This window comes from Hemiscyllium ocellatum, chromosome 31, assembly GCF_020745735.1.
Source record: "Hemiscyllium ocellatum isolate sHemOce1 chromosome 31, sHemOce1.pat.X.cur, whole genome shotgun sequence".
In the NCBI taxonomy this organism is placed as follows: Eukaryota; Metazoa; Chordata; class Chondrichthyes; order Orectolobiformes; family Hemiscylliidae; genus Hemiscyllium; species Hemiscyllium ocellatum.
The window spans coordinates 28,384,327-28,400,596 of NC_083431.1; the positions used below are offsets into that span (position 1 = coordinate 28,384,327).

The following is a 16,270-nucleotide window of genomic DNA, read 5'->3' on the forward strand; positions in this document are numbered from 1 at the left end:
GGAGAAGCTGTTCAATATGAGAACAATTCCAGCCAGGTGGAGGAAGGTAGTGCTTAATGAGACTCGTTAGGAGTCCTCAGACAATCATCACAGGGGATGGACTTATAGAGGGATTGGATGGCTGTGGTGAAGAGATGATGAATTGACCCATAGAATTGGAAACTGAACTTGATGGAGGAACCGAAGAATTGGAGGTATAAGTGGAGAAGGTTGGATAAGGGGAGAAAAATATAGAATTGAGGCAGGCATGTATCAATTTAGTGGGGCAGGAATAAAGTAAAACAATAGATTGTCCAATGCTTGTGGATCTTGGAAAGGTGATAGAAGTGAGTCTCCCAATCCGGAGCGATCTGCTTAGAACCTATAGAGAGAAGATCTTCAAAGGAGGTGAGGCTAGTGACATCCTGGAAGATGATGACTTGACTTTGAGTGGTGAGGTATTGATCTGGGAGGAAACAGGTGTTGGATTAACTGAGCAACCAATCATGATTGTGTGTCTTGGAAGAACAGAAGGTAAGCTACTGTCTGGTTTAGATAACCATGAAGAGAGTAGTTTAGTATTTAGTTAAAGTTGCAACCAATTTATTTGCTCTAAATGCTACCTAGCCTGTTCTAAAGTAGTTTGAAAATGAATGCAAACATATTTTTATAACTATTTGAAAAGCTATCTGAATCATCTGAAGGGCTTTACCGGAGGAAGAGGTGTCAAATTGAAAACTGTCTGGTAACAAGATAAATACAGCTGTCTGGGAGGAAATCAGCACTGGCAATCTGGTCATCTTAAATCATAAAACGAGTTAATACAAGTGAGTACAGAGGCAATCAATCTGACAAAAAATATACTGACTAAACTGTTGAATGTAACTTGTGCTGTTATTTTAGAGCAACCTGTACAAACCTGTTTATCTGCAGATCTTTGCTAGATCACTAGGAATGTAGAAGATTTACTTCTGTTGTGTTTATTTCCTCTCTTGGAGCTGAAAGTTTTATTTTGAGAATGTGCTTTTTGATATTTTTGATCAACTTGTTTAGATATACTATGACACAACTCTGGAGCAAATGGGACTTGAACCCGGTGCTCCTGGCTGAGAGGTAGAGACATAACCACTGTAGCACAAATTGGAAAACTTGCTTCAATGTAAGTAGTTTCAATTTAACTCATGGTTTCAAGGCATACACCTACTAATTAAAATGGGTATTCCTGTATTGGGTTTCCAATTTTGTGAAAGTGTTGGTTTCTCTAGTGTTGACTATGTTAAAAAATAATTGAAGCTTTCTTTATTTCAAGTTGGAAACGATCTTGATTGTTACATCTTGAAACGATATATACTATATCACAGAATCCCTACACTGTGGAAGCACGCCATTCATTCCATTGGGTCCACAGCATCCTTCTGACAGCATCCCTACCCTCTCCCCTGCATTCTCCATGGCTAATCCGCCTAGCTTGCACACCATGGGCAATTTAGCATGGACAATCCACCTAACCTGTTGGTCTTTGGACTTCTTCAGGAGGAAACTCGAGCACCCAGTGGAAACACACACACATAGGGGCAATGTGCAACCTCCACACAATCATCTGGGTCCTTGGCGCTGTGATGCAGCAGTGTGAGCCACTGAGCCACCATGCTGCCCAATGGTTGTTATTATATGATACTCTTATCTTTTCACATGACAGTTTGTTTGTGTAATATTGTAGTGCAACTACTTTGCTTTCTGCTCTATCTTAGTTGGGTTTGATTGCTTGCCATGACAACATAGTGAATGTTTGCCTTTGTTGCTAAGTATCTGTTAAGACAGCTGGATCTGGTTTGCACTGCTGAGTTCAATTAGAAGGTGCCTGAAGAAAATCGATATGAGTAACCACACACCTTGTTTAATTTGGTAAATATATTTCAAAAAATTGATTTCGTATAAAATGCAGATTTTATCTTTAATTTCTGATGATAGGAAGAAATTTGATCTACACAACATGCAGAATTTTCCAGCTTGGTGTCAATAAACCTGCTGTAATATGCAGGGCATGTATACTTTGTACAAGTGTCACAGTATGTTACTTTCATTTACCTTACAAATCTGAAATAGATGAATAAAGTACCACTTTAATGGAAAATGTGCTTTACATTTTAATCTGACTGTAGCTTATATCTTTTCTTTTGTTGTATGTTTTTGTTGTGTTTCATCAGTACAAACTGACATGATGAAATTTCAAATTCTAGATTACCTTTGAGCATACAAGGTATTTAAATCAGTGGCTGAACTACAATTAACCCCACGTTCTCTATGTTCAGGGACTAGTGATTGATAGCATTTTTGAAAATAAAATTGGTTTCAGGGTCTGAAGGAAGCAGAATCTCTTCTATTTTGCTAACATTTCCCTATTAGTGGCCAGAAAACAAGACAACCCTATTGTGAGAGATTAGGCAACCAATTGATGCTTGCTTGGACCTGTTTAGTGAAGAGTGGAGTATGATTATGCCATTGGGTCTTTGGGCAAATGGGTGGATGGTTTTGCATGGGCCTTTCTGGAGAGGGAAGGCTTTGTGGGACATGCTGAGAGGACATGCAGATGCAATTGAGAAGAAACGAGAGTTGAAGCGATCTTGAATACATTTTCTGGGCATATGATTATGAAATAATCTGATTCATTTATTAATTAGAGATCAACCACATTCATACTTTTGGGATATGTTTGGCATTCATTCCATTATGTATCATGTGATCCAATGGGATCAGAATGTATACTGGTCACCAAGTTTTCAGGTCCTGCATCATGTTTTAGCTGGTTTCTTTTATGAATCCTGCATCGGATGTAGGAGTAATCAACTTAATGTCAATATGCAAAGTCATTGCATATTGAAATTTTCTGATTTGATTAAAATATAATCAAGACACTGCAAATAAGATATCTAATTGGACTTAAACAGGTTTCAAAGCAATTTCTTGATACAAGTATTTGAATTTGCACGTGTTAACACAACAAATGTTGTGCTTTTCAGATTGTGGCACACTTCCAATTTTCCAAACGTTTCATAGCATATCAAATTTTTAAAAATAATCATTAAGATAGCGATAAATAACGTTATTTTGAACAGAAAAAGACTACGATTTTAATGAGAAACATTTTACTTCACTTTTTGATTTGAAATTTCAATGTGAGATTGTTTAAATTAACATACTTGTTTAATATTTGATTCGCAAGTACTACACACAGCTCCTAATCCATTCTTTCTTTATGTGTGATTGCTGCTTGAGAAGTGACAGGGAGCAAAACCACATTTTCATAGAAAGCTGGGTGAAAATGGCTGAAGATTGATTATTGCTGAAAATGTGTTGCTGGAAAAGCGCAGCAGATCAGGCAGCGTCCGAGGAACAGGAGAATCGACATTTCGGGCATAAGCCCTTCTTCAGGAAAGCCTTTCCTGAAGAAGGGCTTATGCCTGAAACGTCAATTCTCCTGCTCCTTGGATGCTGCCTGACCTGCTGCGCTTTTCCAGCAACACATTTTCAGCTCTGATCTCCAGCAACTGCAGTCCTCACTTTCTCCTTTGAAGAATGATTGATTGATTATTGCTTGATTTGAGATCAAGGTATATTCACTCTCGCTTATTGTCAAAATAGATCCAGTCAAATCTTCTTGAATTGGAGTTGAAGGGTGTGATCGCATCTGTGATACAGGAATTTGTTTTTTTTTAAAGAGAATCTCATAGAGCTAGAAGTTTACTTGAGCATTTTGAAGTATATTATGCCCTGTCTCTTTCCCTGCAGTTGACGTTTTGATTTGAATCCATTTAGCTTTTCTGTGTATGTCAGTATATTTTCGTTGTATCCTTGGAGCTTCCAATTCAGCTCATTCAAGTGCTCAGATATATCCGCCAGTTGTCCAGCTAGCATTTACTTTGCAACAGATTAACATGCTAGGATTCATTCTGCACAAATTATTTCAATTCTTCCTTCAGTTCATGAATTCTTGATAGACTTTTACCTCTTGAGAGTCAGCGAACCTCCGTATGAACATGGTAGGATTGATGTTCTGTTCTCATTTCATCACATGGAATAGAAAAAAGGATGAAACTGTGAAGTGGCGTGGATTTGATGAAGTTGATGATTTTCACAGCCCCATTTAGTATGGGGATCAGCTGAGCTGGCAAGCTACTTGCCATGAGAGCCTCCCTATGAAGAAAGCAGTGAGTGATTTGGACCTTTTGGGTTCTTGAACTGTATTTTGAACACCGCCTTTTACATTCCCTGCCATTGCAGCCACACATCAGTGCACATGCTTAGACAATTCTGCCATGGGATTCCTTTGGTTTTATAATGCTGTTTGGTCGCTGAAAATTTCATCCCCTGCAGTTTGCTGTGGACGTTTCTTGCTGGATAAATAATGCTCTTTCAAGCTGTCCTTGTCAGTAAGCCAAACCACTGCAATCAGCTGTGCACAACCGTGAGTCTCTGTACATTTATTAAGCTGTTGGGAAAACTTTCTTGAGCCTTGATTTTCTGGACCTGAGTAGCTTCTGTATCCTGTGACATGTCTTCAGTGCACCTACTTTTGGTATGATTTGAAAGTAGAGCTCTGGCCACTTTTATTTTGCTGCTTCTGTGTATGAGTGCAGGCAATTTCCTAACAGGCAGATAGAAAGCAAGAAAACCAAAGAACTGCGGATGCTGGAAATGAGAAACAAAACACAAATTGCTGGACAAAACTCAGCAGGTCTGGCAGCTTCTGTAGAGAGAAATCAGAGTTAATGTTTCTGGTCCAGTAATCCAGAACTTCATATAGAAAGCAAGTTTGAGCACATTTATGAGGCATTTGGCTTTAGCAATCAATTTGCCATCCTTGTAGCTAATCTGTTGTGCAGAACCCAATACTTGTGCTGGATGCTCTTGTGAAAGAGCTTTGTTTGCATTCTATCTTGCAACGGTTTGAAGTAACTGATCTCCTTTGTGAGACAACTGGGCTGCTTTGTGCTGAGATGTCTTTTCAGTTTGCTTGGAACGTTGGCTTCATTTGACAATTCTTTTTGGAAAATTAAACATTCAGATCAAGAAACAGTGGAATCTTTGAACCAGGTGAATTCAATGGCAGGTAATGATCATTGTTATCTGTTTTGTACCTTGGTTACCTTGTGGGCCGAAGCTGCTGCTGCTGTTTTGCAAATTCACCATTTCATTTGATCCCTCTTTTCAAACATTTGTCCGTGATCATGGGTTAATTTCTGTTTCTGGATCTGGTAAATGGAGTGAAGTTTTTTATGGGCTGTATGAGCATAGTTATTATCAGAGCTGTCTAAGTGGTACCCCTATGTGATTCTTCCCAGCCACCATCAACTGCTCCATTTGGCAGAGTTTTACATGTTCCTGGCTCAACCCATCGATTCCTGACTGCGCACTTCAGGCTGATGGTTTTTTCTATCCATTGTATGGACTGTACAGTGTCCTTGGGTAAGACAAAGGGTGGAGGGTTGCTTTTTAATCTACAACGTGTGGTGCATGGACATTGCAACCCTGTGCAGCCATTGCTCCCCAAACCTTGAATTCCTCACCATCAGGTGCCTCCCCTTCTATCTACCACAGGAATTTACCGCTGTTACACTAACTGCTGTGTACATATCGCCACAAGCAAAGGTTGAGGAAGCTCTGGATGTGCTGTACTCCACCACTAACACCCTGGAGATGGAACATCCCGAGGCCCTGTTTATTGTAACTGGCAACTTCAATCAAGTCAATTTAAGGAAGGTGTTGCCTAAGTACCACCAGAATATTACCAGGCCCACGAGGGGCCCGAACATTTTAGACCATTGTTACACCTCTATGAAAGATGTCTACCACTTCAACCCCTGCCCTTATTTCAGGAACTCCAACCACAATGCCGTGTTCCTTCTCCTGGCTTACAGGCAAAAACTCAAGCAGGAGACCCCCCTCGTGGATATCGGTCCAGTGCTGGTGGGAGGAGGCAGAGAATCAACTCCTGTGCTGTCTGGAATCGGCTGATTCGGCCATGTTCAAACAGTCTGTAAGCTACCTTGGACGAATACGCCACCACCGTCAGACTTTATCAGCAAGTGTGTAGAGGACTGCATATCGGGGAAGTCAATCTGGGTGTTCTCCAACAGGGAACCTTGGATGCATCAGGACATACAGAACCTGTTTAAAAATAAGGCGAAAGGCCTTCAGATCAGGAGACCTACTCAAATATAAGGAATCCAAGTATGACCTTTGCAGAGCCTTGACCGCCAAGGACCAGTACCGATCCAAGCCAGAGACCCAGACAGACAAGGACTGAATGACATCACAGGCTCTCAAAGGAGACCGTGCAAGATCGCAGACCACGGCATAACCTTTCTAGATCGTCTCAATGCCTTCTTCCCTCACTTTGAGCAAAATTTTGGCAGAGAGGTAACACCTATTCTGACAAGTCTTCACGAACCTATCCCAACAATCACTGCATTAGAGGTCAAGTCAGTTTTCCTTCATGTGAATCCAAGGAAAACAATGGGACCAGACGGAGTACCAGGCCGTGCACTCAGGGCATGCGCAGATCAACTGGCAGAGGTCTTCTTGGACATCTTCCACCTCTCCCTGCAGCTTGCCACTGTCCCTGCCTGTTTCAAGAGGGCCAACATCATCCCTGTGCCTAAGAAGACTCATGCAGCATGTCTCAATGACTACCTCCCAGTGGCCCTAACTTTGGTCATCAAGTGCTTTTGAAAGGCTGGTCATTGACATTAATCAACTCCAGCTTCTCCACTACTCTTAACCCACTTCAATTTACCTATTGGACCAACAGATTCACATCAGATGCCATATCATTTGCCCTTTACTCCTCCCTAGAACATCTTGACACCAAGAACAGCTACGAAAGAATCCTATTCCTTGACTACAGTTCAGCTTTCAACACTATTACCCCCTCGAGACTGTTTACTAAACTTAGTGATCTCGGACTAAGCCCCACTCTCTGCAACCAGATCCTCAGTTTCCTGACCTTCAGGCCATAATCAGTGAAGATTGAGGACAATATTTCATCCTCACTAACACTCAACACGGGAGCCCCCCAGGAATCTGTACTCACTGTATACTCATGACTGTGTCACCTAATGCCATTTACAAGTTCGCTAATGACACCACTATAGTTGGCCGAATCTCAAATGGCAACGAAACAGACTACAGACGGGAGATAGAAGACCTGGAAAAATAGTGCACTGAGAACAACCTAGCTCTCGGTGTCGGCAAAACTAAGGAACTCATTATTGACTTTTGGCAGGATATTATTCATGACCTCTACACATTAACTGCACAGAGGTGGAACGAGTGGACAGTGTCAAGCTCCTTGAAGTGGTCATACACAACAAGCTTTCTTGGACTCTTCTTGTTGACGCACTAGTTACAGAGGCTCAAAAACGTCTCTTCATCCTCAGGCAGCTGAGGAAGTTTAGCACGACGGCGAATACCCTTGACAACTTTTATAGGTGCACCATTGAGAGCATTCTGTCTTGATGTATCACTACCTGGTGCGGCAATTGTACCATTCAAGATTGGAGACGGTTACAGAGAGTGGTGAACTCAGCCCAGAAAATCACAAAGGCCAACCTCCCATCTATAGAATCCATCTACCAGGCCCGCTAAAGGTTACCAGCATTCTCAAAAATCCATCCCACCCTGGCAATGTTTTTCTACAACCTTTACCATCAGGGAGAAGTACAGAAACCTGAACATGCACTAGCCGGTTTCGAAACTGTTTCTATCCTTCTGTTGTTAGAATACTGAATGGACTCTCAAACTCTTAGCACTTGCCTGTACCAGTGTTTTTGTTTTTGCCACTGTTTACCTATTATTTGCTTATCTACGCTACTTAGCTCTGTGATCTGCCTGTATTGCTCGCAAGACAAAGCTTTTCACTGTGCCTCGGTACACGTGACAATAAATTCAGTTCAATTCAAAAATGTGTCCAGACAAGATTCAATTTCTTCAAATGAGCTGAGAGGCAAAAAGAATTGCTAATTTTGTTTGGTTTGACATATATATGTGAACAGACCTTTCCCACATTGAATTTAAACCAAATCACCGGTGTTTATGCTGAACCAACGTCTATCTTGGTGACGTTCTGTGACTTGCAACCATAAATCTCAAAATTAATATCACCTAGGTATTGAAATCCAAGCTGCAAAACTCACATTGACCATGGAGCACTGAGGAACAGTCTTCATGGTTTACACAAGTTGTTTGTTAACACTTAGACTGTGTATACAGCATATTGCAGTCTGCAATTCTTCCTACTGTAATAAAGGTTAAAGTAAGTTTAAGGTACACAGCCTTTTAGTTACCATGACCCTCAATGCAAAAGGAGTGGCACCTCCTAATTTAAATTCAAGCTCTAGTTTGACATAATATTAAGTTGCCTTATTTTTTGAATGAAGCCTTGCCTTCATTCGCTACACAGAACAAAGACGCTGCTGAAAATAACACTGAAAACTTCCCATTCTGGGTAAGGAAGTCAAAATTTCATGGCATGTCCCAACACCAGCACGGCAATGTCAATAAGCTCGTTGGTAGGCATCATAGTAACCTTGATGAAGACAGACAGGAATTACTGCTATACCGTGCATCATGGAGAAAATAAATCAAAATTGAAATTTTAAAATCTATTAAATTGAGAAGTTTACAATGCAAAATAAAGATTGCTTAATAATTGCAAAAAATATGCCTTGAAACAGGGATTCTCAAACTGTATTTTTTTTAAAAAAAAACATTTTATTGTCTTCCCCTGAACATATCTATCAAATTTTATAAAGTTGAATAGTGTCAAAATATGGAGCTCCCATTGCTTTGGCTGAGTGTTTACCAAGGAGGCCCTTTGCTCACTCTCTAAGTTGATGTTAAGCCAAAGCTTGATTTGCAGTTCTGGTTGCTAATACTACATATGAGATCATAGTTGGAGGGGTGGGTGGCTTTGCTGCCTGCTCCAACAATTAAAGTCACTACCACCCACTAGATTTTGTGTCTCCCTTGAATGAAACTTTTGATTTCATGTTAGACTTCTTAAACTATAGGGCTGATTGCTTTTGTCTACTAAGATATATATTGAGTCTTAATCCAATTTTCTTGAATAAGTTTTTTAATGCTGTATATCTTACTTTCTGGGTTGAATTCAGTCCATTAAACTGATTATGGTTTCCTGTCTATTTTATCTTGCTGAATATAATTCCTAAAATATTATTTCACTAATTCTTTATCCATTATCTTAAACTGATCCATAGTGTTCTCTCTGTAACTTTGGTCCTGGACACAAATATGTTGTCGCAAATTTGGCAATCATTGATCAGCCCATGCTAATTTTCCTTAATGTTTTTAAAGACATTTATATGCGTTGCTCACAAAACTACCATTTAGCGCATATCCTTAATTGCATTTGGAAGGTAATAATGAGCCCAAGTCTTGAACTGATGCTTTTCATGTCAGCACACCCACAATGCTATTGAAGGGCTCAGTTAACATGGCACTGGGATTTCTTATTTATGTGGTGCCTGTATTCTTTGGATCTTGGCTTCTAATTTGCCTTGAGACCACTACATCACGCCAGCTAGGAACAAGAGCCAGAGCCAGAGTGTGGGTTTGGTATGGTAAATTTTGATGATTTTTTTTTTGAAAGATGCCACAATGGTCTGAGAATATGGCCCCTTAACAAAATCTTGGATCTCCTCTGTCCTGGACTTCTCAACTCTTCAACCATAATTCACCTCCAAGACTCCTCATAGCCACTTACTGTGCACTGAATTCATTGTCTTCGATAATAGCCTCCAGACTGTGAAATTCTAATGATTTGGCAGCCGATTCCAAATTTCCTGGCCTTGGTATCTCGTCAATACCATGGGAAAAATTCTAGGATGGAAATTTTGACTGCACATGCTGAAATATCTTCTTTGAGAACAGAAAGTAAATAACAAAAGATTTTACTACAAGATATTAGCTACTTTTAGAAATTACAGTCGTTTAACATGACATTTCTGCTTTTATTGAAAATCTGGCACTACATTATTTATGTAAATAAACAGATATGCAAAGAGTTTCATAAAAGTATTGTGACCACGAAATAGTTTCCCTGTGGCTTGCCAGTGGTTATTGGCCTCTACCTGAAAATAAGTGGTTGAGTGATGCATTCAGTTTCTGTTGAGGTGGCAGGGAGCTATTCTTTGGAATGAATGTGTAGGAGTTGCTTATGTGAGTGCTGTTTTGATACAATTTGAAGGTCAGAGCACCTAGTTGTCAAATTTGTGCTCTGTTGATGGCTGCTTTGTTTAAGCAATGCTAATGTATGAAATTTAGAATAGGCATGAGGCATTTACATGGTGTTATGCATATAGGATTTTTCCCAGAACATTAATATTTCCAGATACCAGAAACAAATATTTACTGCTTTTGTCTTAGATGAACAGGCTGCATCAAAGGTAGCAGATGGCTTCAAAATTATGACTGACAGAGTAGATACAGAGATACACATCTGGAGAGGAACAAAACTGGAGGATTTCAACATAAAATAGTCAATAAGAAATTAAATACAGAACCATGGAGAGAGAAAATCTACAGCACAACAAGAGGCCAGTCAGTCTATTACACTTGCATGGCTGAATAAGCTAGACTCCAAGCCCTCCGCTTCTTCCTTTCCCGCCGCACCAACCAGTACCCTTCCACTGACTCCCTCCTTCGACTGACTGAACTGGTCCTCACCCTGAATAACTTCTCTTTTCAATCCTCCCACTTCCTCCAAACTAAAGGAGTTGCCATGGGCACCCGCATGGGCCCCAGCTATGCCTGTCTCTTCGTAGGATATGTGGAACAGTCCATCTTCCGCAACTACACTGGCGCCACCCCCCACCTTTTCCTCCGCTACATCGATGACTGTATCGACGCTACCTCGTGCTCCCACGAGGAGGTTGAACAGTTCATCAACTTTACTAACACCTTCCATCCCGACCTCAAATTCACCTGGACTGTATCAGACTCCTCCCTCCCCTTCCTAGACCTTTCCATTTCTATCTCAGGCGACCGACTCAACACAGACATCTACTATAAACCGACTGACTCCCACAGCTATCTGGACTACACCTACTCCCACCCTGCCCCCTGTTAAAAACTCCATCCCATATTCCCAATTCCTTCGTCTCCGCCGCATCTGGTCCTAGGAGGACCAGTTCCAACACCGCACAGCCCAGATGGCCTCCTTCTTCAAGGACCACAGATTCCCCCCAAATGTGATCGACGATGCCCTCCACTGCATCTCCTCCACTTCCCGCTCCTCCGCCCTTGAGCCCCACTCCTCCAACCGCCACAAGACAGAACCCCACTGGTTCTCACCTACCACCCTACCACCCCACCAACCTCCGTATACAACGTATCATCCGCCGTCATTTCCGCCACCACCAGGGATATATTTCCCTCCCCTGCCCTATCAGCGTTCCGCAAAGACCACTCCCTTCGTGACTCCCTCGTCAGGTTCACACCCCCCACCAACCCAACCTCCACTCCCAGCACCTTCCCCTGAACCGCAGGAAATGCAAAACTTGCGCCCACACCTCCTCCCTCACTTCCCTCCAAGGCCCCAAGGGATCCTTCCATATCCGCCACAAGTTCACCTGCACCTCCACACACATCATCCATTGCATCCGCTGCACCTGATGTGGCCTCCTCTACATTGGGAGACAGGCCGCTTACTTGCGGAACGCTTCAGAGAACACCTCAGGGACACCCGGACCAACCAACCCAACCACCCCGTGGCTCAACACTTTAACTCTCCCTCCAACTCCACCGAGGACACGCAGGTCCTTGGACTCCTCCACCGGCAGAACATAACAACACGACGGCTGGAGGAGGAGTGCCTCATCTTCCGCCTGGGAACCCTCCAACCACAAGGTATGAATTCAGATTTCTCCAGTTTCCTCATTTCCCCTCCCCCCACCTTGTCTCAGTTGGTTCCCTCAACTCAGCACCGCCCTCCTAACCAGCAATCTTCTTCCTAACCTCTCCGCCCCCACCCCACTCCGGCCTATCACCCTCACCTTGACCTCCTTCCACCTATCACATCTCCATCGCCCCCCCTCCCCCAAGTCCCTCCTCCCTACCTTTTATCTTAGCCTGCTTGGCACACTCTCCTCATTCCTGATGAAGGGCTCATGCCCGAAACATCGAATTTCCTATTCCTTGGATGCTGCCTAACCTGCTGTGCTTTAACCAGCAACACATTTTCAGCTGAATAAGCTAGGCATCCATTCTAATTCCACTTTCCAGCACTTAGTCTATAGCCTTGTAGTTTAGGGCACTTCAGGTACAGATCAGATTCTTTTTAAGTGACTTGAGGATTACACCTCTGCCACTAAACTGGGATGCTCAACATCATCTGGGTAATGTTTTTCAAATGTCTCATCTAATCCTATTGATCATGTTTATTCAATATCTCATCATATTAATATCCCCTATAGGGGAAACCAGTCTCCGCTGTTCACTCTATACAAGCTACTCAGTAATTTATATATCTGAAATAAATCACCCCTCAGACTCCTAAGTTCTAAGGAAAACAGCCCTAGTCTTTCCAAACTTTCCACATTGCTACAATTTTCAAGCCCTGGCAATATTGTTGTTAATCTCCTCTGCACCATATCTGGAGCAATATGGCCTGCCAGCAACATGATGGCAAGAACTGTACGCCGAATTCCAGTTGTAGCTTAACCCATGTTCCAGCATTATATTCTTGCTTTTGTATTCAATACCTCACCCATGAAGGAAAGTATCCCAAATGTATCCTTTACCACCTTATCTGCCTGTCTTGTCACCTTCAGTACCTGTAAGGTCTCTCACTTCCTCTGTTCATCTCAAACCATCCCATTTTAATATGTATTCTCTTGCATTATTTGCCCTCTCCAAATATGCGGCCTCACACTTCTCTGGGTTGAGTTCCATTTTCCACTTTTCTGCCCAAACCATTAATATCATCCTGTAGTCGACAGCCATTCTCCTTACTATCAACTACTAGCCAATTGTTGTGTCTTCTGCAGATTTCCCACTCGTCTTTGACACTTAAGTCTAACTCATTAATATATTCCACAAACAGCAAGGGACCCAAAACTGAGGCCTGTGGAGCACCACTGGAAACTGTTTTCTATTCACAAAAACTTCTGTACTTTACTGTACTCTCTTCCCCTGTCACTGAGTCAACTTTGGATCAAACTCACCACATTCCATTGGATCCAATGGACTATAATTAGATGGAAAAAACAAAACTAGAAATTGCTGGAGAACTGAACTGGTCTAGAGCATCTGTGAAAAGAATACAAAGTTAATGTTTCGAGATCTCATAGTAGCTAGGAAAAGGTGTTATTTATGCTGATGACAGGTTTGGAGGGAGGGAGGTTGGCAAGGGAGTGAGTGGGTAGATGGAGAGGGATCTCTGTGTGAGAGAGAGAGAGAGAGAGAGAGAGAGAGACAGGAATAGTGGGCAGATATAAGGGATTGTTGACAGTAAGTCTGGGAAGAAGAGAAGCTAGATTGGTGATAATGGGAGCTATGAGCTGTTGCAAACGCGTTGGCTGTACTGAAAGGAATCCATTTCATGACCAGACCTGGAGTGTGGGAGTGACTCATATGTGTGGAAGGTGGTGATTATGCTGTAAAATTGTTAAACTCTATATTGAATCCCGAAGGCTGTAATGTCCACAAATGGAAGATAAGATGTTGTTCTTTCAACGTGTAGTGGAGTCTTGTTCCAACGCTACAGCAGGACTGAACCAGAAATGTTGGCATGGGAACACAGTGATGTGTTGAAGTGGCAGGCAGCTGGGAGCTCAGATCTTTTTTTAAAATTGAAATTAGTTGCTTTTAGCACAGCCACCTGCTTTTAAAGTACTCATTGTCCCCATTATCACCTATCTAGCGTTTCATCTTCCCAATCTTACTATCAACAATCCTTTGTGTGCCCACTTTTTTCTCTCTCTCGGGGCTCACTGTCCATCTATCTCACCAACCCTCAACAATGTGAATACCATCCTTTCTTAACCACAGTCAGCTCTGAAGAAGGGTCACTGGACTCAAAGTATTATTGCTGTTTCCTCTTCCTGGATGCCAACAGCCCAGCTGAATTTCTCCAGCAATTTCTGTTTTTGTTTGTTTCTGATCTCCACTATCCAGCTCTTCATTTATTTTAATTAGATAAAGTTAGATGAAACTTTTCTACTCAGAATGTGAAACTTGTTATCGTTGTGTATGGTTGAAGTGAATAGAGTCATAGAGATGTACAGCATGGAAACAGATCCTTTGGTCCAACCCGTCCATGTTGACCAGATGTCCCAACCCAATCTAGTCCCACCTGCCAGCACCCGGCCCATATCCCTCCAAACCTTTCTTATTCATATACCCATCTTAAGTGTTGGAATTGTACCAGCCTCCACCACTTCCTCTGGCAGCTCATTCCATACCCGTACCACCCTCTATGTGAAAGAAATGCCTGTTCGGCCTCTCCCTATAGCTCAAATACTCCAACCCTGGCATAGCATGGTGTCTCAGTGGTTTGCGTTGCTACCTCACAGTGCCAGGGATCCAGGTTCCATTCCAGCCTTGGATGACTGTGTGGAGTTTGCATGTTCTCCCTGTGTCTGCCTGGGTTTTCTCTCCAGTCTAAAAATGTGCAAGTTAGGCGGATTAGTCATGCTAAATTGCCTCATAGTATCCAGGGATAGGTAGGTTAACCATGGTAAGTGTGGGGTTATGGGATGAGTTTGGATCTTGGTCTGGATGGTCTCTATTTGGAGGGAAAGTGCAGATTCAATGGGTAGAATGGTCTCTTTCTACTCTGTAGAGATTCTATGAATAGCATTGATGCCTTTATTGGGTAGCATTAGAAAACATGATGAAGAGAGGAATAGAAGTTTATGCTAACAGAGTTGGATGAGGAGGGATTGCAAAAAAAAATTCAAATATTCCGGCATGGATTGGCCGGGCTGAATGGCCTGTTAGTGTACTTTTTAAACATAGTGCTAGGTACTCTCAAATATTTTGATGAATTACCCATTTTGCTTTCAACATTTTAAATGCTATCCTGAAAGTCATATCCCGTGGAAGTTGAGTGTAACATGACTCTTAATAAGTCAGAAATCATGGTCAAACTGCATGATTTCTTTGGATATCATCCAAAGCCTGGTGGAGTAATGATGTTGTTTCCTGTCTGAATTGAACTTCTTTATGATTCCTCAGTACAAATACTGAACATATGACGCATCTCCCTGTCATTAGGTCAAGAGTTTCTGAAAAGGAAGAAAAACAACTTCGAAAGAAAAGTCGCAATAAAAGGGGAAATAAAAGCTTCAAGGATCCTCATTGGTTTTGTACAACAATGAACTATGTGGTATGTTGCTAGGTTACACAGACTAGGAAAATTCTCAGTTTGTTCCATGTGTTGACTAGCTTAATTACCATTGTGAAAGCTAGCATCATCATAAAAGGCTCACCTCTCAAACAGGCTGAAACAGATACCAATGCTTTTTCTTCAACAGAGTTTTTCACTTTGAGCGGGGTGGGGGGGGTGGGGAGCAGTTGGTATAAATAAGTAAGGACTTGAAGAGAAGAGGACATTCAATCATTGACAACAGAATTTGATGGCATTTCAATGCAAAATATAGGATCACATCCCTCCTTTTAAAAAAAAATGTCTCTAGTTTTGGTTTAAACAGATCGAGCTCATTTTGAGCACTTGTATACTTGACAGTTGAAAGTACTTTAATTGCTTTTTGTTAAAAGAAGATCTACGTTTTGTCCGTCAGGCCAGGACTAATCCTAAATTATCTTCTAGTTTCAATTCTGACTTATACTTGTACATACGAACATCACAATCGTCCTCAGCATTACCTTATTTGGCCCCATTTAGTTTCCCACCCTGTCACAAAGACATATGTTGCTCTCCAATCTTTTTGCTTAATACTGACACACCTCTTGCCAGCCCTTTAAATTCAAACCATTTAATTGGCGCACTCATTCCAGAGGCACAGTAGTATTCTTCTGAACCAGTGCTAATATTCTCATATTCTGTCCCCTCCCATCTTAAAGCACTACGAAAAATCTTTTCTCTTGTGATTCCAACCTCTTACTGTGAGCACTGATCACAGCTTCTGAATTCTCTTCTTTATTCATTTCTCTCTCTCTTTCTTTCTTTCTTTCTTTCTTACTTTTCTTTCTTTCTCTTTCTCTCCTTCTCTCTCTCTCTCTCTCTCTTTCTTTCTCTCTCTCTCTC

General features: G+C 41.8%; 1 protein-coding gene across 5 annotated transcripts in view; it reads left to right on the forward strand.

Annotated features, from left to right (window-relative positions):
- LOC132830283 (rab effector Noc2-like) overlaps positions 1-16,270 on the forward strand; it is a 176,021-nt gene that overhangs the window by 21,915 nt on the left and 137,836 nt on the right. For 2 of the 5 annotated variants that reach the window (XM_060847833.1, XM_060847831.1), the window contains exon 2: positions 15,277-15,388. The exons of the other annotated variants lie outside the window; for them this stretch is intronic. The gene's annotated coding sequence lies outside the window, so the exon portion shown is untranslated. The remainder of the gene's footprint in view (positions 1-15,276; positions 15,389-16,270) is intronic. 5 annotated transcript variants of the gene reach the window in all.